This window comes from Haliotis cracherodii, unplaced genomic scaffold, assembly GCF_022045235.1.
Source record: "Haliotis cracherodii isolate W230 unplaced genomic scaffold, xgHalCrac1.p SCAF_29, whole genome shotgun sequence".
Classification (NCBI taxonomy): domain Eukaryota; kingdom Metazoa; phylum Mollusca; class Gastropoda; order Lepetellida; family Haliotidae; genus Haliotis; species Haliotis cracherodii.
The window spans coordinates 1,660,522-1,688,093 of NW_027266285.1; the positions used below are offsets into that span (position 1 = coordinate 1,660,522).

Genomic DNA, 27,572 nt, shown 5'->3' on the forward strand with positions numbered 1-27,572 from the left:
GTTTATTTATTACATCCTGAGAAAACACTTCACTGTAGTTAGTATGTTGTTCTAAAGAAATAATGTATAGATTGGTGACATCATAAATAAGACATAAAGTTAAATCGTAAACTATCCTTCACAACAAAGCAGCAATATGATGATGATTCGGCTCAACATCTCGAACATTAATTTTACACTTATCGGTAATATTTCCGTTGTTCACATAGATCGGCGTTGTTCATGTTGTTAATTATACATACTGATTGGTTTCAGTTTCCAAGCTACGAGTATTATTGTTTATACATTTGTTGTAGTGTCGCGCAAGGAATTGTTACTATTCCCAGCTTCCTTCGCAGTAAGAAACGCATCGTTAGATACTTAGTTGACAGCTGTGTCGCACTGACCGTCAGTACTACTGTCGGTGTTAAGTGTAGATTGTTTGGTATTCGCTGTTCCTGTGATACTGTGCAGGTTCAATTTACTGTCTTTAGTTAATTTCTTCTTGCAGCACAACCCCCTCCAGCTGTCTCGAACCTCCTTGTTACGAGCTATGAAGAGGATGAAAATGAGGAAGCCCTGTATGGTGTTTGTGATGGTGAAGATGTACTGGAACACCACCCTGGCATCCGCAATGGCCATGTAGCCGAACACCCAGCTCAAACCTGAAATTGTGAAATAGCAATGGGTTAACAGTTCATTGATGAAAGAATCAGAAGACTAAAAGAATACTTCGTTCTGTTCAGTTTATTTTTGACATGGACAGTGACATGTGTTTAGAGGTCAGTGATAAATGTTGACTTCATTACATCCGATTATTGCCAATATCCGACTTTGTTAGCCGTTATATCCGGAGTTGGTGAGTATGGCATGTCACCACAGTTGCTTTAAAACGAATACCAGTTTCCGTGCTATAAACACATACACGATGTCTGGAAGATGGACAATAACATCGCCACCCAATATGTAGCATCTAACGTCATCTAATACCACATACATATATGAGATTTGTATATCACTTTACATATACTCGGAGGGGCGGTCGGGTAGCCTAGTGGTTTAAGCGTTCGCACGTCACGCCGAAGACCCGGGTACGATTCCCGACATGGGTACAATGTGTGAAGCCCATTTCTGGTGTCCCTCGCCGTGATATTCCTGGAATATTGCTAAAAGCGGCGTAAAACCCCACTCACTCACTTATATATACTCGGGGCAATAACGAGTAATACCATTAGGCGCCCAGCAACCTATGCTTGTCGTAAGAGGCGGCTAAATTAATCAGGTTATTCTGAGGAATGGATATGTTGCAACAGAGGTAACTATGTTGTGATGGGAGTTGGAGACTCATAAAACACATCTTAATGGTTTACAGTGAATACATTTGTAGATGACACTGAAACACTATACGTGTTTGAAATTCCGTGCTGTGTATTCAACCCTACAAAGCCCGGTAACATTTAGAGATTTAAACAACATGGTTTTCATACGCGGGGACTTGGCTGATTGCATGTCTTTGATTTGCATGGATCAATACTCAGGATGTTAATCACTGGATTGTTTGGCCCAGACAGCAGTCACATAGTTGCAATATTTCTGTGCGGGGCTTTAAAGGCGAATGAAAGAGTTTATTCCGTAAAGGGGCGACCGGCCCATTATACAAGGTACATTGGATTGATCAGTTCACCTATACAGAGCGCTGACTATTACATTAGACAACCGAGTCACGAAGCGCCCGCAAGCCATGAACAAGTGGTCAACACTCATCGGATGCACAAAATGTCACTGAGGCCGATCATAACCAACGAATGGCCCGTGGATCGGGGCCCAACACATGTTACACACACTGACTACAATCAGTCTCACATTGTTACAGTGGCATAGTACTACAATCAGTCTCACATTGTTACAGTGGCATAGTACCACAATCAGTCTCACATTGTTACAGTGGCATAGTACTACAATCAGTCTCACATTGTTACAGTGGCATAGTACCACAATCAGTCTCACATTGTTACAGTGGCATAGTACTACAATCAGTCTCACACTGTTACAGTGGCATAGTACCACAATCAGTCTCACATTGTTACAGTGGCATAGTACTACAATCAGTCTCACATTGTTACAGTGGCATAGTACTACAATCAGTCTCACACTGTTACAGTGGCATAGTACTAAAATCAGTCTCACATTGTTACAGTGGCATAGTACTACAATCAGTCTCACACTGTTACAGTGGCATAGTACCACAATCAGTCTCACATTGTTACAGTGGCATAGTACTACAATCAGTCTCACATTGTTACAGTGGCATAGTACCACAATCAGTCTCACATTGTTACAGTGGCATAGTACTACAATCAGTCTCACACTGTTACAGTGGCATAGTACCACAATCAGTCTCACATTGTTACAGTGGCATAGTACTACAATCAGTCTCACATTGTTACAGTGGCATAGTACTACAATCAGTCTCACATTGTTACAGTGGCATAGTACTAAAATCAGTCTCACATTGTTACAGTGGCATAGTACTACAATCAGTCTCACACTGTTACAGTGGCATAGTACCACAATCAGTCTCACATTGTTACAGTGGCATAGTACTACAATCAGTCTCACATTGTTACAGTGGCATAGTACTACAATCAGTCTCACATTGTTACAGTGGCATAGTACCACAATCAGTCTCACATTGTTACAGTGGCATAGTACTACAATCAGTCTCACATTGTTACAGTGGCATAGTACTACAATCAGTCTCACATTGTTACGATGGCATAGTACAACAATCAGTCTCACAGTGTTACAGTGGCATAGTACAACAATCAGTCTCACATTGTTACAGTGGCATAGAACTGGCACATCTTGAGAGCGAGAAATACATACTTACATCTTCTTATAATATAGAGGTTGCAGCTATATAATTGTTTTAGTTTATCAAGAGTTGGACATATGTAATAATATTTAGGAAGTACATGTACCCTGAAATTTGAGTAGAATTGGGACTTGAGACAAAAGTGGAATTCAGTTTCTATATATGGCACAAATACGGGGCTTTGAATAACAAACAAAACTTGACATGATGCACATGCCACATCTGGTTGGGGTGTATCTGATTAGTCTTTGAGGCACAATTTATTTACCTAGAAGTAAAAAACAAAGGCACGAAGCTCGGACGTTCACTATCATTCTGTCACGATCTGCTTGGGTGCTTCTGACAGCGGCTGACGACTTCCTGCAGATGTTGACCACCACCATGATGTAGAGGACGATGTTGCTGATGATGATGAGGCCAACGGGGAGGGAGAAGCCGTAGTAGAAAGGAGTTAAAGACATCCAGCAACTGAAAATAAATTAACGTTTATATTTCACTCGTTTTGTAAAAGCCTTCACTTGAACAATGTTCGTTCCGTGTGTTACATATTCTGAACATATTGGACATCTATTGGGAATACACTTATGTAATGTGAGTGAAGTTTGGTGCAATGAAGTTTTCCAGCTCCAGTGATGGGTAAATGTTTATCGCTCTTGTGAGACCTGGTGAAGATACTGTCCATGGATCACGATTGGATCAAATCCTAGATTCGAAACACGACCAGCGGATCCTGGCACGCCAAAGGAACACAACTCAGAGTTTTCACCCATAAACCAGGCATCTCAAGCAATCTGTCTGTGAAATGATATTATGAAGGACCGTAGTTGAGTTTTTCTCAGTGGATAGAGTACTCTTTTTAAGCAAACGACGAAATTACTCACTAGTGTTCGCCTCCTCTGTACAGACTAGGATCAATGGCCAGGATGATAACAGGGGGGAGAAGTGGTATACCTAGAAGCAAGATTACAGTCATGCTTATGTCAGGTGACTGCTCCAGTCGTCAGGCATTGTGAATCGTCCATTTGATACTAGCAAGGATCTCTGGAAAATGTTACGGACATGTGTGGACATGTGTGTGCAGTTTTCACTCTTCTTTGTCCGTCAATATATGGATGCTTACGTAACTTTGAAACAGTATACAAGAAATGTTTTTCTCTAGTTCATACGGTGATGGCTATCAAGATGTACCGTGCTCGCACTTTTCTCACAAACAATTAAAACTCATTAACTCGAAGTCTAAGTGTTTGGAACGTGTAGTTCGAACGTGCAGCCGAAGTTCGCGACAAGCGGCGTGGTTGGACCCTTGAGCGGATAAATATTCTTCTGGTAACAGACATGTCAGTTTGCTAAATCTTGAACGATATGTCGAGGTAAATGAGTTCCATTTAAGGAGCTGAAATATAAACCATCATAAGGATATGTGGAAAAGAGTAAAAAAAATTGATGTGATACTTAAAACATAATCACATATTTTACTATGATGCGATACTTCTATGCCTTAAGACCTGACAAACTCGACATATGAGTTCGCGTCAGGTGACCTTTCTAATCAGCCAATCAACATCGAGGTTAATTCTTGTTACGAGAGAGTGAAGTGTTCAGAAACTACATTTGAATTTTGTATCGCGAAAACGAGCATGAAAGGGTTGTCTGAATCCAAACTTATAACGGCCGCGCTTTTACATTGATGTGGATATGTTAACACCCTGCCATTTCTGGCATCTACACCTAATAGCGTGTAGTATCAAGGATATATATTTGTGTTGTTAAGATCAGTTTGGAAATTTCACAAATCAAATCACTTTGCCCATACTTACCCCATGCTGGCAGGGCCGTCTTCAGCATGTACTTGGAGATATAGGTACCAAGCACTTTGACAAATTGAAAGTAGTGAAGTACAGCCTCCATCAGCATCCACATGAACGACACCAGTATCAGATAGTGCAGCAGCACGGCGACCGCGATGCACCCAATATAGTCCTGGGTCTGAGTAATTCCGGCCAGGAACACAATCCACGAGAAGAGTTCGGCCAGAGCAAGGTTGAACAGCGTCTGTTGTACACGGTTGCGACGTAACTTCCTGTTGGACCCAAAACGTAAGTACATTAGTACATTGTTCAAAAATATTGTGTTATCAATCACGAAAATTCAAATTGAAGTTTCAATTTTCAAAAACACTCAAACTATGACGCTCACCTGAATATTATAAATGTGAGGACTGTCAACGACAGGCCTAGTATTGAGAGACTGAGTCCGACGATTGTGATGATGCCGAGAGCTAGGGAGTGTGTGAGAGTGTCTTGTCCGTAAAAGTCCTGGAATTGTACACAGAGGAACTACTAACTGACATCATACATTGCTTCTTTGCTGCAAAGGTAATTGTAGGTATTTATTATGCTATTGTGGTGTAAATGTATTAGAGTTGAACGTAAAGTAGTCTGCGACAACTAGTGAGTCGGTCTTTAAAACTAATGTTTTCACAAGCAAACACATCGACATACCCTGATATTATATATCAATATGGCATATTTTCTAGTGACGCTGCAGCTCTGAACGAAGGATCATAAAAAGTATGAATCTGGGATTCAAACCCTCAACCAGAGGATCTTGGATCAAAAGAGGGACGCAACTCAGCAAAGCGAATGGTGGTTTCAAGGCCATTGATTGGACTGCTCATAGTTTTAATTAAATCAATATCTGATCTCCATTCAAAATGAAAGCATGGCTACCTCGTAGTCAGTATACAGTAAACTGCATGGTATCCCAGCGAGTGGGCTAGCACTGTGAAATGAGAACCACGGGGTCACTTTAAAAGACTATGTCATATGTCGTGTTATTATATATCTCGCCTCACTGCATGGGATATACTAACATGGTTGACCTTATACCGATACACTTGGTCAGGTATGTTACATGGAATATACTAACATGGTTGACCTCATATGGATACACTTGGTCAGGTATGTTACATGGAATATACTAACATGGTTGACCTTATATGGATAAACTTGGTCAGGTATGTTACATGGAATATACTAACATGGTTGACCTCATATGGATACACTTGGTCAGGTATGTTACATGGAATATACTAACATGGTTGACCTCATATGGATACACTTGGTCAGGTATGTTACATGGAATATACTAACATGGTTGACCTCATATGGATACACTTGGTCAGGTATGTTACATGGAATACAATGTATACTAACATGGTTGACCTCATATGGATACACTTGGTCAGGTATGTTACATGGAATATACTAACATGGTTGACCTCATATGGATACACTTGGTCAGGTATGTTACATGGAATATACTAACATGGTTGACCTCATATGGATACACTTGGTCAGGTATGTTACATGGAATATACTAACATGGTTGACCTCATATGGATACACTTGGTCAGGTATGTTACATGGAATACAATGTATACTAACATGGTTGACCTCATATGGATACACTTGGTCAGGTATGTTACATGGAATACAATGTATACTAACATGGTTGACCTCATATGGATACACTTGGTCAGGTATGTTACATGGAATATACTAACATGGTTGACCTCATATGGATACACTTGGTCAGGTATGTTACATGGAATATACTAACATGGTTGACCTCATATGGATACACTTGGTCAGGTATGTTACAGAAATGAACAACGAAGAAACCTACCAGCAACACTGCAAAGTTCGTAAGATGTTCACAAACACAGACGTCACGGCCATATTCTTCTCGCACATAACGACAACCGTCTGTCGACCAGGATCCGCGGTCGTCATTTCCGTTGAAATTCCAATATCCACAGGTAGTTAGATTACTGCGTTTGTCTGTTGGGAGGACCTGCACCATTGTGAAGAAATATATCAGAAAACAATATATCCATTAAATATCAAAACAATAACAAATTAAAATATGAAATCAATAATCAGTTAAAGTTGTTATTATTGTGTCAATGTAGTTACATTTGAAGCTGAATATTCCCATACATGTACCTTTGCCAGCTGTGGCCAGGTGATTATTGTGCCTTATCAGTAACAGGATCCACTGATCGACAGTTCGAATCGCGGTTTCGCCCCGATCATACTTCTCTGTTTGGATACACTTCTGAACAAGGCATCCATCAAAGTAGTAAAGATCTATGACCTGCGTCACTTTGGTATTTCCGCCCACATGAAGCTGGCACGCCGTGGTAGAACTGAAATACTGTTCGAAGCAGAGTGAAACCCTTCTCATTCACTCAGTCATACCTTATTGGGCAGGAACACAGCGGTGACCTGTGAGTCTGTCAGATCCGTGATGGGACGCCCGTCAACGAGTATTTTCGCTGCGATGATCTTGCTGTTGAGTTGATACTGACGTTCGTCACCAGATGATGATTCGCTGATTCCAAACAATCTAGTGTTTTGATATACATTCACTGAAACGCGAACGCTATTGGAAGCTGAAAATGACAATAAACACTTAATTTGTAAAATTGACGACATTGAACAATTATAAATCAACTTACTGTTTGATTCCATTCTAAAGTTGGCGAGTGAATGAGAAACCATAACGTATTTGTAACAACTTCTGGTTTATTGCATTCAGCGACGTGTCGATGTGATTCTTACACCGTTATCCACTCCAGCGATATCCATAAAGTGTCTTATAGTGAGTGAGTGAGTTGGGTTTAACGCTGCTTTTAACAGTATTCCAGTTATATCACGACGTGTCAGCTTAATGTGGGAGGAAAGCCCGAAGTGATGCAAGGCTCAGACTTTTACCACTTCGGTGAAACCCACGAGCACGGGTATGATGCTGACAAACCTAGAAACATAATCGGAGTGAACCGGGATTCGAACCCACAATCATAGGTTTCTGGCGTGCCCAAGGGACGCGAATCGCGGCGCCTTAGACGACTGGGCCACCCGTGCCTTGACGCCTTGAAATTAACCAAAGTAATACGTCAGCGGCCTGTAAATAATCGGGTCTGAACAACGTCCCACGCGTTCCGGTACGATGTGACACGCAATCAACAAAGTCACTGAGCCTGACCAACCGATTCCCTATTTGCCTACTTAGGACAAGCACAGATAGCTGGTGACCAATTCTGGCCAGACGTCCTCACGGGCTGTGTCATTATATCATCTAGAATGTAATTCATAATTGTTCCATCCAGAATTTAAGTTGATATAAGCATTGATTTGTGTCAACAGCAATATCACCTTGGAAAGATCTCAGGAATTCTTTCTTGAAAAAGATACTGGCGTATGTGTTGGGATTCAACTCGGAACTTGCGAACATGGGTTCCAGGCTATCATCCTTCAGCGTTGTGGCATTGTCTACGAGCTGCTGACCAATTCTTAGATACAATTCAGGTACTCCTGTTATATCCCATGCCTCTGTACCCAAAGTGTCTGAAACAACTTTTTGGTGGCCCGCCTGTTGGATCTTCAATTTCGCCGTCGCCAAGTCTGTTGCCTTTAAAACCCTGGTGAAACATCATTTAAGGCTTCAACAGCATTGGTGATTTCAAATTAATTATATGAACAGGTCAATTTCCACCCCGCTTACAGATCAGTTGAGGGGGTATATTAAACCCAGTGTATATTGATTAGTGCGGCAAAACTAGAGTAAATGAGAAATACTCAGAACAGTATTGGTAAAAGAAAAAAATCTTCGTATTGAAAAAAGGTACTTGATCATACTGTGTTTAATGTGTCGAGTAATCAAACCTGTTTGCAACTTTGCCTATTATTTGTGAATCCACCAGTACATTGTCAGTTGTTTCCAAAACATTCTCGTATATTTCGAGAAAGTTTTTAGCAGCCTGAAATAAGCACAATATCTTCATCAGTCAGTAATAATATTTCAAATCACATTGGTTCCCATTTTGTGGAAACTAAAGAGAAGAGTTGTTTTCATTTTGAGGAGGATAACTACCATCAGGTGTTTGATGCCCGGAAATTACGTTTGAAACACACGTGTTTAACACAGCATAATGCGGTAACATTCTCTTTAAAGTATATATATATATTTCATACTTAATGAGTACGGTGCCTAATGTGGCATCAATTTCACCAGGACGGATAAAATATTATCTGGATTTCAAATCCAATTTACCAACGTTTCCCAACCAAAAACATTATTACAGCTGATACTCGTCTTACAGTTGTAGGTTGACCTACATTTGTGGTGATCTCCGATACTTGCACACTGTTCTCCATGATGTTTGTGACATACAACAAGTCAATCACGGTTAAGGTCGCATTCCGGATTATGGTGGAAGCATTCCGAAGGACTTCCTCGACATTACCATCATTAACCGCAACCTGGGATAAGGCAAGAAAGAATCAAGATTGAAAAATAATAACGACAAAAACAACACAAAAATACTTGAAGTAAGACGAGTTCTATGGATGAACAACTTCTTTATTTCAATTAGTGCGACGTTTCGGTGTAGATCCTAACACCTTTATCAAGCAATAGATCATCTATTGTTTGATAAAGGTGTTAGGATCTACACCGAAACGTCGCACTAATTGTAATAAAGAAGTTGTTCATTCATAGAACTCGTCTTACTTCATCACTCCAACTTCTAAATGCCACTGAAAGAAGTTACAAAAATACTTGATCACCATTCTGGTAAGTTTAAAACATGTAGGGAAAGTATTATTTAAATAAAATTGATTTGAAGAACTATTAAGACTGAAGCAAACAGAACGCTATCGGAGTACAAGTAAACGAAATCGACCATCCCATCCCTCTTATATGAGAGGAAATGGGATGCTGGATGCCTTTTGGTCCCTGTAGATGAAGCATCACATTTGGAATACCTCTGACACTGTCTTCAGTGAAGGGGATATTGGTGAGTCAGGTAGATCCGGGACGTCACAGGCGGCGTTGAGCTGAAACTCTCCCCAATAGGCACCGTACAGTTTGTCCCCCTTGCACTCCATTACACCAAACGGCCGATTATCTGTTCGACAAGTGATGTTAAATGTTGCTGAAGTTGGACCCTAAGCTTCGGGAAAAAATTCCTTTTGTTCAAATGAAATGAATAATGGCGATCGAGTGGAAGGTTGGGTTAAGTATAATAGTATTCCTGCTTCGTTTTTCAATGTTCTTTATGATTTAACGCTTAGGTTTCTTATATAATGTTCACAATATCATTACGACTTTTTAATAAATGATATTTATGAATGTATATTGTGTAGGCAAATGGCCAGTCAACAAAAGAATGGAACTAGTAATGCCACGCACACATTGCAGGATATTTATAATGTTAAGATGAATAAATTACCCCGTTCAGACAATGTTTTCTGTGCTTGTGAAAAACCACCTGACGGCGAGAAACGGTCATCCGAAAAAATGTATTCATTACTACTTCTGCTACTACTGCAGAGTATACATACTGACAAGACAGCGCTGTGGAGAGTAGAATGTCTGGCCCAGCTTTGTCCGTGGGATCAGGAACTCCCGGCCTGTCTCCTCCACGACATGTTTGAAGTCAAAACAGTAATCTGCGGACACAGATAATGACGTCGCTTACCCATATTCATTGCTTACCCATATAGGGACAGGAAATCCACAGGAGATCCCTATTAAGAATATTGTTTTATGTGCTTATGGTTGTACCAGTATTTTCTGAATGGTGTATGGTTTTGCTTCAAACTTATTCTCAGTGAACTGGTATGATGCTCTATGTGTCACTCGTGAACTTTATCCATTGGGTGACTGAGTGCGTTTGGCATAACGTCGGTTTGAACAGTATTTAAGGCGTGCCAGTTTAATGTGGGAGGAACACCTGAAGGGATGAAGTGGTCTTAGACGGTTGCAACTTTTGTGAAACCAATTAACATGGTGTTTGAGAAACGAAGAAACATAATCAAGGCGAATGCAATCATTGGTTCCTTGCACGCCAAAGTTACGCAACTCTGCACCGCTATTTGGCCATCCGTACGTCGTATTAAACATTGAAATGACTGCGGTTGCCATTATTTGATAACGATAGACCCGTGGTGAATACCATTAAGTTGAGTTGGGTTGAAACAACAGGTGAATGAATTAATGTATTACCAATACTTCTGATTCGGAGAGTGTTGGACTTGAAATACTTCCTGGCGTTATTAAATATAAATCCGGTCTGTAAGTACTCTTCCGTCATTTTCAAAACATCGTTCGGATCAATGAAGTCGTCTGTCATGATTGAAGAGCGGTATGACATGAAATCCATGATTGCACCTCTATTTCTGAAAAGTAACAGAGAAAATTAATAATTCTCATTAGCAGTATAGTTCAAGGAATCACCTTACGGCAGGTACACATAATGTTAATCAGTTTCCCGATGTATTATGTTTGTATATGTAAATAGCCAGTATCGTACATGCACTGTAAATGCTACAATACAGTACCCAGTACATAATGCTGGCATACTGGTTTGGGAATAATAATATAATTATGCATTTGTATAGCGAGGCATTCACTGTGCATAAGTGCTCTGTGCGCTGCAATGAAACTTTGAGTCAGTGAGAGTGTTTTTTTAAATAAACTGCTTTGTACAAGAGCGGCTTCAAATTCATCGATATTTGCACTGAGTAGTATTACAAGTATTGTAATAAAGCTAAAATTACCTACATGGTTCCACTTGTAAACAATGCAACAACCACTGTACGTGATGTTAGGTCTTATTGAAGTGTCTTTGAAAATGGACCCTGAATCACACACGTATATCAACATTGAAACTGAGCAGATGTAAACGTAACTAGGTTATGCAATGTGGAAACCTTGCACCTCTTATCTGAATCTGAGCCTGCATATGAACGAGGAAGGCCGCCTCACTGGACTGGTGGCTAGAGCCGCGTTAGATCCCTAGAACGCGTTAAGGAAAAGACATTACAGATGCTACATGTTGTTACCCTGCCTGACGTTTGGCATTTAGGGGATAAAACTAGGACCGAATGACAGCGTGTCAATATAAGGTGTCTGCGTGGAGTATCCATATTAGACTGCGGCATTTTATCTCAGTGAGCTAGCACTATAAGACCGACATAAGTGTGGGCTAGCATAAGCAGCCACACACAAACTCGTGCAAACACGTCCCTGCGCAAGTGCAATATTTCACTTTACCTCACACCATCGAGGAAAGAGTAACCGTCTCTGGAATTTTATTCGTCTTATTCACAAAACCATATCTCAGCAGATATATAAACGTAGGGTCCTTGATTCTTTTTCTGAATCCCAGTCCATATAAAAATGTAGGAAAAACTGGTTTCTCTTACCTAAACCTCAGTGGATGTATGAAGGTAGGGAGTATGTCCTTTGTGGTGCTATTATAAGCTTTCACAATCGTGTCTATAGCCAAAGTGACGTTCCCGAAGAGGTTGAACCTGCTATAAGTGCTGGTCAAGATCTTTTGCGGCTGCTCGAGCTCAATACTTCCGGCATGCAGTTCCTCATCTGCAAAAAATACACAAAAGAACCGAAAAGGTGATTTGCATGTCCACGCAATTACGAGTAAAGGTCGAAGTAGTGTGTTAACAAAAGCATGTATGCAGAAGAAATGTTTGTTGAACTGAAACACCGATCTCTGTAGTATTGGTCTTTTTGTCAGTTACACACAATAGACAAGAACAGAACTTGAAAACAAATTAAAAGCAGTTTCGTGTTCATATCTATGTTCAATTCTGTCATAAGATATGATACGCCAACTTTGAGCACCACTATCCCACACGCCTACACCATTCCTTGCTCAAATGTTGTTTGATCAGGGTTACAAACATTCAAAGCCTTAGCAGGACAGGTTACATTATGTTGCTATCTGTTGATGTGAAAACTTGACTTAGCTTTGCATGTGTTTGTGATGGCTGCAGGATACGCTCAACTTTTCGGGAACATTAACTTTGGTATCGTCACTAATTTCATAAACTCATGCTTATGATGCAGTCGGAATCGTACAACGTTCTCTGCTTTTAGCATGTATTTCATTTCAGTATGGAAATGTTTTTGTCACTTTGATTTGCTTTATTTAAGATTTGTTGTTGATTTTTGTCTCCCTCAGTATTCCATCTATAAGACGGCGTTCTGTAAATAAACGAGTCTGAAAACATAGATTGAATAAATAACAAAAAGCTTAGGCCAGGGACAACCTTTTGCATTTGTTAATGAAATGTATCCACTTTTTTGTTCAACAGTACAAAGCCATGTATGTATTTTGATAGATACCCTGGAATATGTTTTCGTCCTTAGAGTTGGATTTTGATTAGGGAAAGCGTCCGTAAAATGTCGATGTCAGGCTTGATGTTAAGGACACATTATCGACGCTTTCTTGTCGTGTTCGTGTGCTAGTGTTTCCTTGAACCCGACGGCGTGGTTCATTGCTCAACATCCAATGGTGGACCTGGTCCAGCTTCGATATATCCAGGCCGCCGTGGTATTGGTTAAATATTGCTGATTCTGGAGCAATGCAATCTTACTCTCTCTCGGTGTGGAGAGACAGTTACACAAACTGAAAAAAAAATCATCGAGGCCTAATTCTTCTCCTTTATTATATGCAAACTTCGAATAAAAATACCTTACCTGCTAATAAGAGACAGTGTGGGTGTGGTTTTACCCCCCCCCCCCCCTCCCCTCACCCCCCCCCCTCCCCCCCTCCCACCAGAAGTGTGCTTCACACATTGTACCCATGTTAATTAAATGTAGATATCAATGTATGTGGTGTAAACGGTTGCATGAATACACACTAAAGATTGAAGGAAAGATGACGTGGATTTGAGGATGGTTAAGTGAGAAGTGATTCTTACCAATAAGTCGTAGAAAGATGCTGTTTGAACGTTCCAACCTCTTCTTGTTCCTGTTGGTGGTTTCACACCAGTAGTATCCCACCATTGTTATAGGCGCCTCTCGAACTCCCAACGTTACGTTCAGATAAACTCCGTCTCTGTTTGTTGAATACATCCATATGGGCATCACACGGCCATTGCGGTACCATGCCACTTTATTAATTGCAGAATTAAACCCCTTGAAACTGCATTTCAATTGGGCGAATTTGCCAGACTCAGACGGTTTGGGTAGAGAAATCTCAACATCGCCAGACTTTCCAATCGGACGTGCAGGGAACTTTGTTATTGCCGTTGCAGTAATGTCAATCTTTTCTGAAATACGACAATATTTAAACATTTTTTGCGCTGAAGCAATAGGTGTAATGAATAAATAAGAAAACGCCGCCTGTTTTTGTTTTCTATATAAAGTTCTTATTGTTGGACAATGCTACGTACAGTCCCGGGTCCGTATTTAAAGGCTCATTTGCTCTCCGTAGTTGCACTTCTTGGCGTCACCCATCCCGACCACCAGCAATACCGCATGTCATTTTGCACATTTGATTTGTTGTTTGTTTGTTGTTTAACGCCGCACTCAGAATTATTCCAGCTATATGACGGCGGTCTGTAAATAACCGAGTCTGGACCAGACATTCCAGTCATTGACATCATGAACATCGATTCACGCAATTGGGATACGATGACATGCATCAACCAAGTCAGCAAGACGCCTGGCAAGAATGGATTCCTGAAGACCTATACTAACCAGGATCGTCACGGGGTTTGCACTTATAAAACTTCTTCATGTCATTATATTTTATATAAATTGTCAATTAAGTTTGGAGTTGTTTGAAAATCGAAAAAAAATCATAAATCAAAATTCGACATGTCTAGACTCATTTTTAAGGTAATAAGAAAATACAATATTTTTTGCATGTGGCCGTTGAAAGTGACGTATTCTTATATCGAAATGCCCCCATCCCCCAAACTCCCGCGTCACATACCAGAAGTTAGATCGGATTGCGTGGATCTCTCGGCACACTATCCGTCACTGGTCTGCCTGGTCACTAATGGTTATTTACACGCCGTGGTGATACTGCTAGAACAAGGCGACGTGATACAATAGTCACTCTTTCTGTCTTACTACCAGTCATGATTCCAAACGGGTCGTAAAAACATGACAACAAGATGTCAAACTTGTGTGTGATGTATGCTCTGTAAGTTACCTTCATATAAAGCCGGTGTTTCACAAACATAGTTCAATGTTGCGTTGCAGTTCCAGTGATATGACATGTTGGTCAAGCGGCTGTCGATGACGTTGCATGAAGTACCAGCATCTACCCATGTTGGCCCACTTATTGGCTTTTCTGTTTCTTCTGCAAAAAGTGACACGGTGTGGATCAACCGTAAATGTAGTATTGTGTGGACATTTTTGTGGACATGCTTTTCTTTTACCCAACACGTTACTTTCAGATCATCTCACATGTAAAGAGATTTCATTTTGTAAACATGAAAAAATAAACATAAATTAAACTTCCAGAATTTTTCCAGCATTTGGGGGAACGGACTTTTTTCTTCAGAACTTCGTGTCATCAACTACTAATAAAGAAATAATGGAATAATTTATCTACTAAGTATGGATGATCAATATCCTATAGACGATGTATACGATTATTTGTTTCCATTTATTTTTTTCAACACACAGGAATTCATACATATTTGTAAAATGAACTACGTGTACTAAATTCAGTGGATGGTGAATTGTTACAAATACTCTATTAAAATCAAAAACCGCCTCTGTGGTCTAACGCTTCTTCCCGGTGAGAGGAAGGTCCGGGATTTGTTCCCAGACAGCGTCATACCAAAAGACGTTAAAGGTATTTGTTGTGACCCTGCCTGGCGCGCGGCATTAAGGGGCATTGGCAGGCTCAGTATACTGTGTCTGAGTTGGATATTCATGTTAAACTGCGTCACATAAGTACAATAATCTTGTACGCAACGTTAAACCCCATTTCAATTCATTTGTTAACCTCATCCCACAATTTACAAGTGGAATAAATGTTTGGCATCTCTTTTGGAAGACGAACCGACCTTGGTCTCGTCAAGGGAAACTTAACGTCTTGCGGCTTCGCGATGGGGTACAGCGTCAGGGATATAAATGTATCTGTTTTAAAGTGTGCCACGGGGCACACGCAATGATGTTAAGATGCGCCCTTTGGAATTTGTTTGTTCCAACAAGAAAAAAGAAAGATCCATCTTCATATGAACAAGAGTTAGATAAAGTGCGGGTGTAATCTGGAAGTGTGCTTCGTGTCCTTTCTTTGAGAACATCCTATTTTCTGAATACCGAGGTTTACTTTATTCATATTCTGGGCATTAAGCATGTTTGTATAGTCATTCCCCATTTTTTGAACGGAGGTCTTTTGATTGACTTTTATCACTGGTAATATACAGTAATATATGTATAATATATGTTTAGTAATATACAGCATTTATAGGTATATGTGTTAACTTTCTAAATTTCTCGGTATGATTTTAACCGAGCCATTAGCACCCTAATGAAGGACGTCCTTCACCCTGGCCAGGGCCGCCACAGATCACAGATCATCTTGGCTGACAAAATCGAACTTTGGCAATGCGACAACGGCCACCAGAGCTCTATAACATATACCAACTACGCCAGGAACTTTAATGTCACATAAAATGATCGAAGACATCGTTCACGTAAATACCCCTACAAAAGGAAGAAAGGTTCCCGTGTTACCGAGAGTTCTCAGTTGTGTGAGTCCCTGGGAGACCACGTGCAGATGGAACAATGAATCTACTCGGGCCAGTTGTCCACCTCCTTGTGTGCACAGATTCTCTGCGTCCTGAAACGTAGCAACACCCGACTCCTTGTAGCATTGCTGAAGTCGCGGGGAGCCGAAATATCCACTTGGACACGTGGAAACTGGATGAACAAAATCATATGCGTACATTACATAGCAGCGTTAACAGTACTGATACACTATATGCATTACATCAAACATCTTCCCGTGGCAGGGGAGTTTACTTGTATTTTGGCTGGACTAACAAAGTCTATGGATAGTCCCATCGAAATCGTATAACGAAATCGACATCCGGTACAGATTTGGGTCGATTGCAGGATATGCAGAATCTGTGAACCGCCAACTGGGCATCAACAAATATTTTACAAATCTTTCCATGTATTTAATCAAGTAGCTCAAGTTATTGATGCACTTCGCGAGGTAAGACCCGTTTTATTACAATAAAGATCTTTATTATCAATCACATAGTGTTGACTGAGCGACAGCGTTTTGGTTGTAGCAAAATGCAAGTGATATGATAGGTGGAATCTGATCAACAGGAAGGAAATAAACGGGACATAACTCGTAATAGCCACTGATGGCGCTAAAAACGAGCCACGACGATGACAATTTGTGCAAAAGTGTAGCAGCATGTGTTTTAGGAGATGGATACGGTGCAATATAAATATGTATTTACACATGTTTAACTTCTTCAGTTCTATTCTTTTACCGATAGCTCTGTCGAGACTGCCCTTTTCGTTAACACAATTCTCTCAGTGGAAACATATAAACCGTACCTCTCTGAAGATTGGGTTTTAACAGTTGTTCGGTTGCACATACGTATGGTAGGCGCTCCGCGTCACAGTCGGTGAGCGATATTGGTGTATAATCCGATCCTTGAGGAAAAATACTCTGTCGCTTTTTTCTCTTTATTGTTCCTGAAATAAGGACAATGCATACACTTCATCATCCAGAGAATATATTAAAAAATCATCCCGAGAATTTTAAATCCGATAAGCGGATCCTGGCACGACTAAGGGGCGCGCAACCGTCGACAAGAAATTGCGGACCCTTAGATAAAACAGCCTTTTTTCTTTGAGAAACAGTAATTGTTACATAACAAAAATATAGAGATTTAGTCAAATAGTTGGGTTGGGGTGTATTTCTTATGGCCTGTAGCTCCACCAGAGTCAGACCATTATGAGATAGAGTTGGGATTACATAATCAGTGTAGTTATTTCGTGTAGTAGTTCATGTTGCCTGTAGTTGTTACGGGGTAAGCCGCAGCGAGTGTGTCCACCTGGTGCACTGATGCAGGCCTGACCCGTTCGCTTCACCAAGTCCACAACACATTGACAAAGCGCCTGTGGGTTGGCATTCCGGTAGGGCAGGATATGCTTACACTTTTCCCGAGCACCACGTGTCATCACTGATTTTCAGTGGTCCATTCATATTATTTTCACCGCTAATTTGCCTTTTGTGTCTAATGGATTCAACAACATTCAAATTTCCATCAATCACCAACATTTGAGTCCTTTTCTTGGGGCCGTGTTGTCCACCGCAATTGTTGTCGGCACTGCTGGAGACGTCGACAATGATGTTGTGATGTCAGGATTGGCTCCTGGCTGGATGTCTCGTATGGATGCCGTAGATGCGTCGACGTCGTCGGCATAAGTTGGACTATTTAGCTTCATATAGAGCGTATTAGACGCAGAATGTTCGTGTTACATAAATATACTCCTGGTCACAGGCTCCTGGCACCACTAAGGGACACAACTCCATAAGCGAATTGCAGTGGCTTAGATAACTGGGCTACCAGTGTCCCTAAACCGCTCATAGATTGTTCTTTGAATATTCCAATTATAAAATGAAGATTTTATCTTCTAACGTTATGTGTTATATAGTCATGAACTGGTCATATATGTCAATTATAATTCAAATGATGAGGCTGACTTATGAATATCCGTACCAGGGAAAGGTGATGATGAACAGAGCAGTCTGTCTCCTGGCTGTCCTTCGTCCGGCTGTCCTTCAGCCCAGTGGATACTGATGCAAAAGAAGGGGGACAACAATGTTTAATATTCATTTCGAAGCGTTGCCTTTTAATTTGTATTAGTTTTTACATTCACTTTTAAGAATATTCACGGCAAATATTGGTTTACAACAGTTGCTTAAAACATATGTTAGCACTAAAGTTACATTTTTGAAGTTGTATTTATTGATTTATTTGTTTCTCTACTTAAAGGAGTTTCTTTTTCTGAAGTTAAAATTACAGGCAAATCGAAAAAAATGAATTGCGTCTACAAACCTCGTTTCAACGAAATAAGGGTCCTCAAGTGTATCCATTCTGAGTTTTCCATCACGTATGTATATGCCTGTCCATGTTCGATTGATACCTGCAAACAACAAACTGCATTATTTGTTGATTGAATTTTGTGTTATTCAGTGTTATGCGTATCAATTGACCGCCGCTGTGGTATAATGGTAGAGCGTCCGCCTGGAGAGCGGAAGGTCCGGGGTTCGATCCCGAGCCGCGTCATACTAAAAGACGTTAAAAGATGGTACTTGTTGTTACCCTGTCTGGCGCTCGGCATTAAGGGGCTAAAACAAGGACTGGTCTGCTCGGAGTCAGTATACTGTGTCTGATTGGGGTATTCATGTTAAACTGCGGCATGGTACATCAGTGTGCTAGCACTATAAATCGGCATCAGTCCTGACTAGTACAGGCAGCCAGATACACACACACACACACACACACACACACACACACATATACGTCGCTATATATGTGCAATAATCTTGGACGCGACGTTACACCCCGTTCCACCTCACCTATGTGTATTAATTAAAGACAACATCTATAAACGAGAACCTCTTTAATAATGTCAATTACACCCCCCCCCCCCCCCCCCCTCAACCATAAACTTGTGGATACCTTACTTAAAACGGTATATTAAACCATAAACGTCTTATCTTTAAGAAAATCAACCTCTTTGAATTTACAATCAAGGTAAGCATAACAAAATGAGCAAAGTAGATACAGTCAAATTCCTTTTCCATGATAACAAGGGATGGTTTGTCGTTACGGTAAACCCGCCTCGATGTAAAAGCAGTTTTGATTATCTTTCTTTTTCTGTATAAATCGTCAATGTCTTTTTTCAGAGTCGTACATGTATGCTCAGTCTGATTAGGCATTTATTTAATCCATTTGATATTGTATAAACCAGCTTATCTGCAACCCGACCATCTGACAACATTAGTCTGTTATTCGACACTCTGTCCAGGTTGGCCTTTTTAGCAAACACTGTCTGGGTTAACCCGTCTGTAATACAACCTAGTCCATCAATCTAAATCAGCCTTCGTGTAACCTAGCACTGAATAAAAGGCCGGATTTAGTACCCGGTTAAGAGAAGGTCAGTGAAACATAAATCGTCTACGAGGGTATGTGTGTTATTCTTTAAGTTTTGGTACCCATTTCAGATAAAGTCCAGGTGTTGTATTTTGTGACATGTGTGACATCGTCCTTGTGAATTAAGAGTAACCAGTTACTGCCATATTAATACACATCATAACATTTAAGAAAAACAAGATTTGGCCCTATAAATAACAACATTTATATACTCACCATTCGTGTTGAGGTATGCAGAGATCGCGTCCCAAGGTCTCCTCGTGTGCAGATCATTAAAGCTGTACAAAACACCAAGGTCACTATGACATTTGGTCCAGGCGTCCGTCCACGTAGTCGGAGTGCCGATGTAGAAGCAGCGGTTATCGTAGTGTGGTAGCTGAATATATTCCGGGGGACACTTATCATCTAAGGATAGGGAAAGAATAGTCGCAGGTCACAATGCGTGCAGGTGAAGTAGTTTCTTATTGCGTGGAACGTGTGGTAGAAAAAGTTTTAAGCCACAAGACGCTGTGAAGATTTGCGACCCTTAGCCGTACCCGGATCCGAGAATCCAACATTCGCCTTGATTACCATATACGTTCTTGTGGGTTTCACTAAACCGTTTACAACCTACTTCACTCTGCTTTCCTTCCACATTAAGATGGTACGCTGTGATACAACTCTACTGGTGTTAACAGCAACGAACCAACCAAATCTGCTTGCAACCTTATCCTAAAATATGTTTCAGGGTGGAACTTTTTATTGGAATGTTGTTTCAGAAAATATTATTCTCTGGATAGTGTCTCTGGGGATCGCAATGGTGTAGGGAAGAAGACAAAAGCATTGTTTTGCCTACACGAAATTCCGGAAGTTGGCTTCGCTTACGAACACACTCCTTACGAGAGTGTCAGTGGGTTTGGTTTAACGCCACTTTTAACAGTATTTCAGTTCTATCAAGGCGTGTCAGCTTGATGTGAGAGGAAAACCCGACGTTATGCTGGGATTAAACGTTTGTGTTGACGACTCGGGGAACCAACGGTCATAGTTGTCCGGCACACTTAATGAACGCAACTCTGCACAGCGCATTTTGAGACGTCCGAGGTCGGAATGCATGCATGGAGACTACAACACGATGTAGCCGTACATTACCACGAAATGGTGTAACAGTAGTATTTGCCAAAGTGTTTTGTCTTTTGTTTGTTGTTGTTTTTGTTTCACGCCACTGTCATCAATATTCCTGCTGTATGACGGTGGCCTGTATGTCATACTATCAACAACTCCCCGAACATGGCCGCCCGAGCCATTTAAGCCGCCTCTCACGACAAGACTAGGTTGCTTGGCATCAATTCTAACCGGAACCCCTCCGGGTGTATTGTTCCAAGACAATTTCTAAATAATATATTAAGTTATACAATACCGTCCACATGTAGAGCCAGGCAGACAGACATCACCAGGAACAGATGAAGCGTTGGCGGGCTTGGAAAGAAAACCATTGTCAGCTGAAATTAACGAACCGTAGAAAATTGAAAAACAAAAATGTCTTAACATCGACGCTTGTATAAATTCCAGGTGATCAGTTCACTCGGCTCAGTGCCCCATTTAGTCGTACAAGTTACATTTTTATGTAGACTCAGATGTGATGGTGTATAAAAAATCAAGCAATTGCAAAGATTTGGTTCACACACAAGTTGTCTGTAGCTTCTACGTGAAGACTTAAACGACAACAGTGTTATCGTGTTACTGCAGACACTTAGTATTCTGAACAACGATAAAATCGATTGATAATGATCGCGGTCCACTCTATTAGTGGGGCGGTTAAGGCTAAAATTGTGCACTTTGGGTTAAAAGCACCAAATTTGGCACACTTATACATTGAACCATTCCGAACATTTTTGGATATAGATCCACCTCAGCAGAGCCCCCTGGTGGTAGAAATCCAAGATGGCCGCCAACATGGCTGAACTCTCTAATGGTATCAATATATACTCAATATATCATACTTATCTGATCCATTTATACATATATCCATATTAATGCATGCGAAATGAATTGCAGCAGAGATGTATATAATTCAAATATAGTTTGCAGCGCCCCCTGGTGGTAGAAAATCCACGATGGCCGCCAGCATGGCTGAAATCTCTAATGATATCAGTCTATACTCAACACATCATAGGTATCTGGCCAATTTATACAAATTATCATTGTAATGTATTGAGGAGTAATCACAACAATCCTGTCTATAATTGAAACCTAGTATGCAGCACCCCCTTGTGGTGATGAAAGTCCAAGATGGCCGCCGACATGGTTGAAATCTCTAATGACTTTAGTTTATACTCATTTATCAAAATTTTCTGGTCAATTCATTCAATGAGAAATGTTCCACCCAGTGTACATTAGATCACCCCAAAATCTTTCATCTGGGAATGAATTCATATCTTAAAAACAAGAATGTATGTTAAAGTAGTATTGACATTATTGCCATGAACCTATGAAATTAACTTACTTTCTACTTAAGTAGAACCAGGAATATCGGTTCAATGTATGTGTTTACGGTTCTATAATTCACTTACAGTGAAAACTTTCCTTCAAAGTATCACATAGCACTGTACAGGCAGGCAGTGTAAAGTTTACAAAGGTTTGCAAGACTTCTTGCAGGTGTAGTGTTAGTTTATAACACTTCTTTGTGCCTGACCAAGTGTTGTCCACTTGGGTATCTATATATTATACTGCATGTCCTCTCCCAGCCCCTGACTACAAGATTCTGCATTCTAGAACACTGGCATATAGGCAATTGTTTTAGGAGGCTATGTTTGTTTTCCCAATACTTCCTTCACGTGATATGACCAGTTTTACTCATGGTCAGGCATTGTGTTAACACTACATCCTGGGTGAAAGGTAATTTTAATTGAGGCACATAATTACCCATCTTGCTAAAACAGGATGGGGGTACTTTAGTATATACCGAGCTGTTTGGAAATGGTTTTCCTTGTTTGTGTGCTTTCTTCAGCCAAAAGAACAACATGTGATGTTCCTTCCTCTTCAGCCGTTGAACGCTGCTGCAATAGTGAAATGTTGGTACCATGAAGTGGATATGTTGCTGTTGTAGAGCAGGGATTATGATAGATGTTATCTTTTGAGGATATGTTGGTGGGTATACCACAGCTTCGTCTTCATAAACACGACAAACTGTGCTATATCTGTTCAAATACACCATATTTTGAAATGTGTCAACAAGATCACGTTTTCTTGTTTAATAGCATGTAAACTGGGACTTGTATTTCTCGGTCTCAGTGGTGTCTTTGTGTTGATGAGCTGGTGCACCGAGATTTCACACTTTGAAGACAAGATGTTCTGGGATACAGTAAACTATGTTTATAATGAACACGCTTATAACGAACTGGCGGAACTGGTTTTGTGGTTCAAGCCATTTGCTGTATATATGGTGTATATATGTTTATAACGAACTACGGTTACAACGAACTAAAATTAGTGGTCCCTTTGAGTTCGTTATAACCGTAGTTTACTGTAGTTTTGTTCATACCTAGTCCTACAAATTTCATAATGACTAGAGCTTTCAAAGAGGCAGGTACATACTGTTTATGGCAGTCAGAAGGAAATGTTCCTCTGAAAGTTTGTTTCAACCTTAAATCACGTCTGTGGATAAGTGTTGTTCGTTTAGTTAGCCTTAATGATTGAGAATCAAAAAGGCATGTTTCAGTGGTGGTCCAATATCTTTATCACATTCCAAGTTCAGTAACCGAATTTTAACCAAGTTCATGCAGTCAAATATATTCCCCAGATCTGCCTTACGCAATACAGATCTTGCTTCAAATGAATGAATTTTAGTACCAAAAGCTTATACATTCAGTAAAGCATTACATGGAATTGCTTTAAAGCCATATTCGATTGAAATGATTGCAATGAGCAAATGATACTGATATTGTGGACAAACATTTGACATTTTTTGAAGATTAAGTCATTTTGACGGCCATCTTGGATTTGTTTCGCCACCAGTGGGCGCTGCATATTAGATTTGAATTATATACAACATCGACGCAATTAATTTTATATAAATGACTAGAATTGACAAAATAATGATGATATATTGAATATAAATTGACGCCATAAAAGATTTTAACCATTTTGACGGCCATCTTGGATTTTCTACAACCAGGTGGCGGTGCTGAGGTGAATCCATATCCAGAAATGTTCGGAATGTTTCAATGTATAAGTGTACCAAGTTTGGTGCTTTTAATCCAAAGTGCACAATTTCGACTAAAATCCAGCCTTAACCGCCCGACTATGTTACCAACAGGTTAGTGAACCAAAATACCTAAAATAAATTGAATTGGATATCTAAACCATATTACCGAAACACAAAGCCACAACAAAGGAAATTCAACCGCAATTATTGGTAAAACACAAGCCAAAACAAGAAACACAGATACAAACATAAATATTTAAGACACAAAACCTATTCACGACGTACTTTTGGCATAAACAAATTCATAAAACTTTGTAGTTAAAGCGGTTATGACAAGTGTAACGATTAGCCTCAGTGTCTCGTCCGGTACTGCATGCAATTTGGTGTTTGTCGACCATTCGCTCTTCATGGATACCGGTTTGTCTATCATCCAGCCCGACACCCTGAGACACGGTGATAACAGCACCGACAGTGGCAGCGCTCATCAGAGCGGGGAGCACAGTCTTTCTAACAAAACAGGGCCCTGAACAATCCGTGGTGGCTATTTATAACAACTATACACACGCTCTCCATTATTCCCACGGTATGCATCAGGAAGTTGACCTTGCTTTTGATAGAAATGAATGTTTTAAATGACACTCTAAGATTACTGTAGTTTAAGAAGTACATCTTGTTCTTGTATACGTCTATCAGTGATGCTTTTCCTTAGTGATCATTTGAATACGATCGTGTTGAAGGTAATAGGAAATACACTCCCAGTTATTCCTGTCTCATAGTGTTACGTTCATGTGAAGGTTTCAATTATTTACTCTTCCTGGTGAATATTTATCTCATTTTCAGCAGAATGTTTTGTCTCATAAAATATGCCATGTATTAAATTTTCTTTTAAATGAGTTTTGGGTGGCCAAAATATTTTTTAATTTGTTGCAGAGAACAGTATATACGTAGCTCTGATAGAACCGGGAGAAATTAATTTACGGATTAATTTCAGATACGTAAGCTTCGAATGCATCAACGAATACAATGGCTCATTTTTACGTAACTATTGTTTTTTTTATAAACCTGCATAACACCAAAACCCGTTTATTCGGACTTCTTATGATCTGAGTGATTGTAAGTACGTAACTCGGTCAACAATTTCGTGTCATTAACGGGAATTTCCACATGGAAACACAGACCATATTGTTGACTTGAAACCAAACAAGCATCTCAATTTGCTCAGAATATCAGAAAAGTACAAAGGTTATACCTTCCACTGATGTTTCTGGGATTTCCAACGTCCATGACAGGTAAACGGAACAAAAAGCGCCATTATTTCAGCGTAGCATCCACACAGTAGTGTAAAACTGAGTATTATAACACCTGTCTCTTAATGAGTACAATCAGTGTTAGCATTTCGAAAACTAAACTATGACCCTGGCCTGATGGTTACTGTTATTCATACGTCTGAAGCAAGTACAACCAAAGCTTTGACGACATACATATCAACTACCGAGAGCATTGCTTACTGGCTTACAGATGTTTCTATAGATGCCATTCATGTCACACTGTACCATAAACATAATCCATATCAGGCAGGGACATTGCCACACAGGTACCAAAGCGCCATTATAACAGTTCACACCCGAGTTGGCAACCTTCAGTGATGATTCAGATGGCATGAAAAGCATAAAACACACCCACCAGGTTTTGATCGAAAATGTAAACACGCGGGAGAGGGAAAAGCCAGCGGACCGCTATGGCATTCAATGTTCCCTGAATATTTGGCAAAATCAATAATCATATTGTTGTGTGTCCTTTTGTTCTTTACATGAGGATGAATATTACGTCTGGTGACAACTATCAATAAATAAAAGCGACACAACCCATTCCATAATATATCATAAGAAATATCTACCAAAAGTACAGTTCAGTGTACTATTCCGACTATATTGTAAGCATGTGTTCACTATGCAAGAATCACTATGAAAGAATGATGGTACCAGGTGTTCGCGAAAAGGCGTGCTTATCCTGACCCTCCCTATACTACCGTCACAAACACGTGCAAAGGCAAGTCAAATGTTCACTTGATCAAACTTGGAAACATATGCTATAAGTGAAAATAGTGAATTGCATCGGATATAAATTTGGGCACTGATGATTTGGAAAACTATTTCATTTACATCCATTTACAAAGGATCTGCGCCAGTGAGGAATATGTACACTAAACAATCGATCCTAGGAAATCCTTGGAATCCTTGTAAGCTCTAGGAACGATTTGTTAGGTCTTAGGTACCAATTTAATACCTTATAATTACCTCAAGAGGAGACGAAGAAGAGAATAACATAGGAACACACCCGTGAAACACACCTCGCTCGATACGTTCACCCGGCACTTTAACGCGTAGTTAACAGGTGAGAAACACCTATACCTTGGTCACACTCCATTGCGTATACTGGGTATACCAACCAGTGACACTTGATCTAGTTTCCTGAATTACTTCTGTTCACCTCAGCTTAAATCCTATTAAACAGGACACATTTTGGCTGAAATATAAGCAAGTATGAAAAAGACAACCAATATTACCTGACAGGCGAGTATACCCTGGACTGGAGGCTTCCAAGGTGTGATTCTCTCTGGGGGCGGTAACCCCGTGTACTGGTTCAGTGAGCAGGTGAAGCGTGACTACTGAATACATGTCGTCGGGAAACCTTCAGCTGAACCAGCTAGTCACCCGGCGTCCTGAACGTGTACAACAGGTGACGAGGAAAACAGGTCTTGAAAACAACATATTAATGATAAGCCTAGAGAGTCAATATGTTCCTCCTTCTACACGGAAATGATTTGTTATACGTTACCCCTGTGTATATGTTGAGTTGACAATACGCGAAAAAGGGACCATGCTTCCCGTATAAATACTCTCAGTTATGGCGTTCTATCTGTACATGCACTCGTTCCTGAGCTTGCTTCATAAACTGCTAATCAAAAAACATCTCAGATACACGAGTCATTCTTGTGGGATGTAGGAACAGTACGGAGACACTGTTATCGATACTATAAATTGATGACCGGGAATTACATGACAAAATACCCCTCCCACGCATTTATGAAGCCCTCAAAAGAATAAGGAATGAAACTTTACCTTAGATATTTTGTAAAACTGAAGTACTCTTAATCCTGTTTCGTATAAATGTAAGCATGTCCTAGTTATGTTATTTTATGCTCTATGTATGTGCGTGTTTGTGTGTGTGTGTGTGCGTGCGTGCGTGCGTGCGTGCGTGCGTGCGTGTGTATGTAATGAAATCTGACTTTGGAGGTAGGTTGGTGTCGCCAGTAAAAATAGGTTTCAAAACATAATTTGTTTTATTTGTAGGGGTAACTTTTCCAAAGATGTCAGTGAATAGTGTACATGATTGACAAGACCATGTAAAAGATTTCATATCATATAGTGCATGACCATGTTGAACAACGTTATTACATCTTGATTTTGAAAACAGGTCGAAATGGTGGCCATCTTGAAATTTAAAT

At 40.2% G+C, this 27,572-nt stretch overlaps 1 pseudogene; it reads right to left on the reverse strand.

Moving 5' to 3' along the window:
• Positions 1–33: 33 nt before the first annotated feature.
• Positions 34–26,742, reverse strand: LOC139473467 (uncharacterized; annotated as a pseudogene).
• Positions 26,743–27,572: the final 830 nt, after the last annotated feature.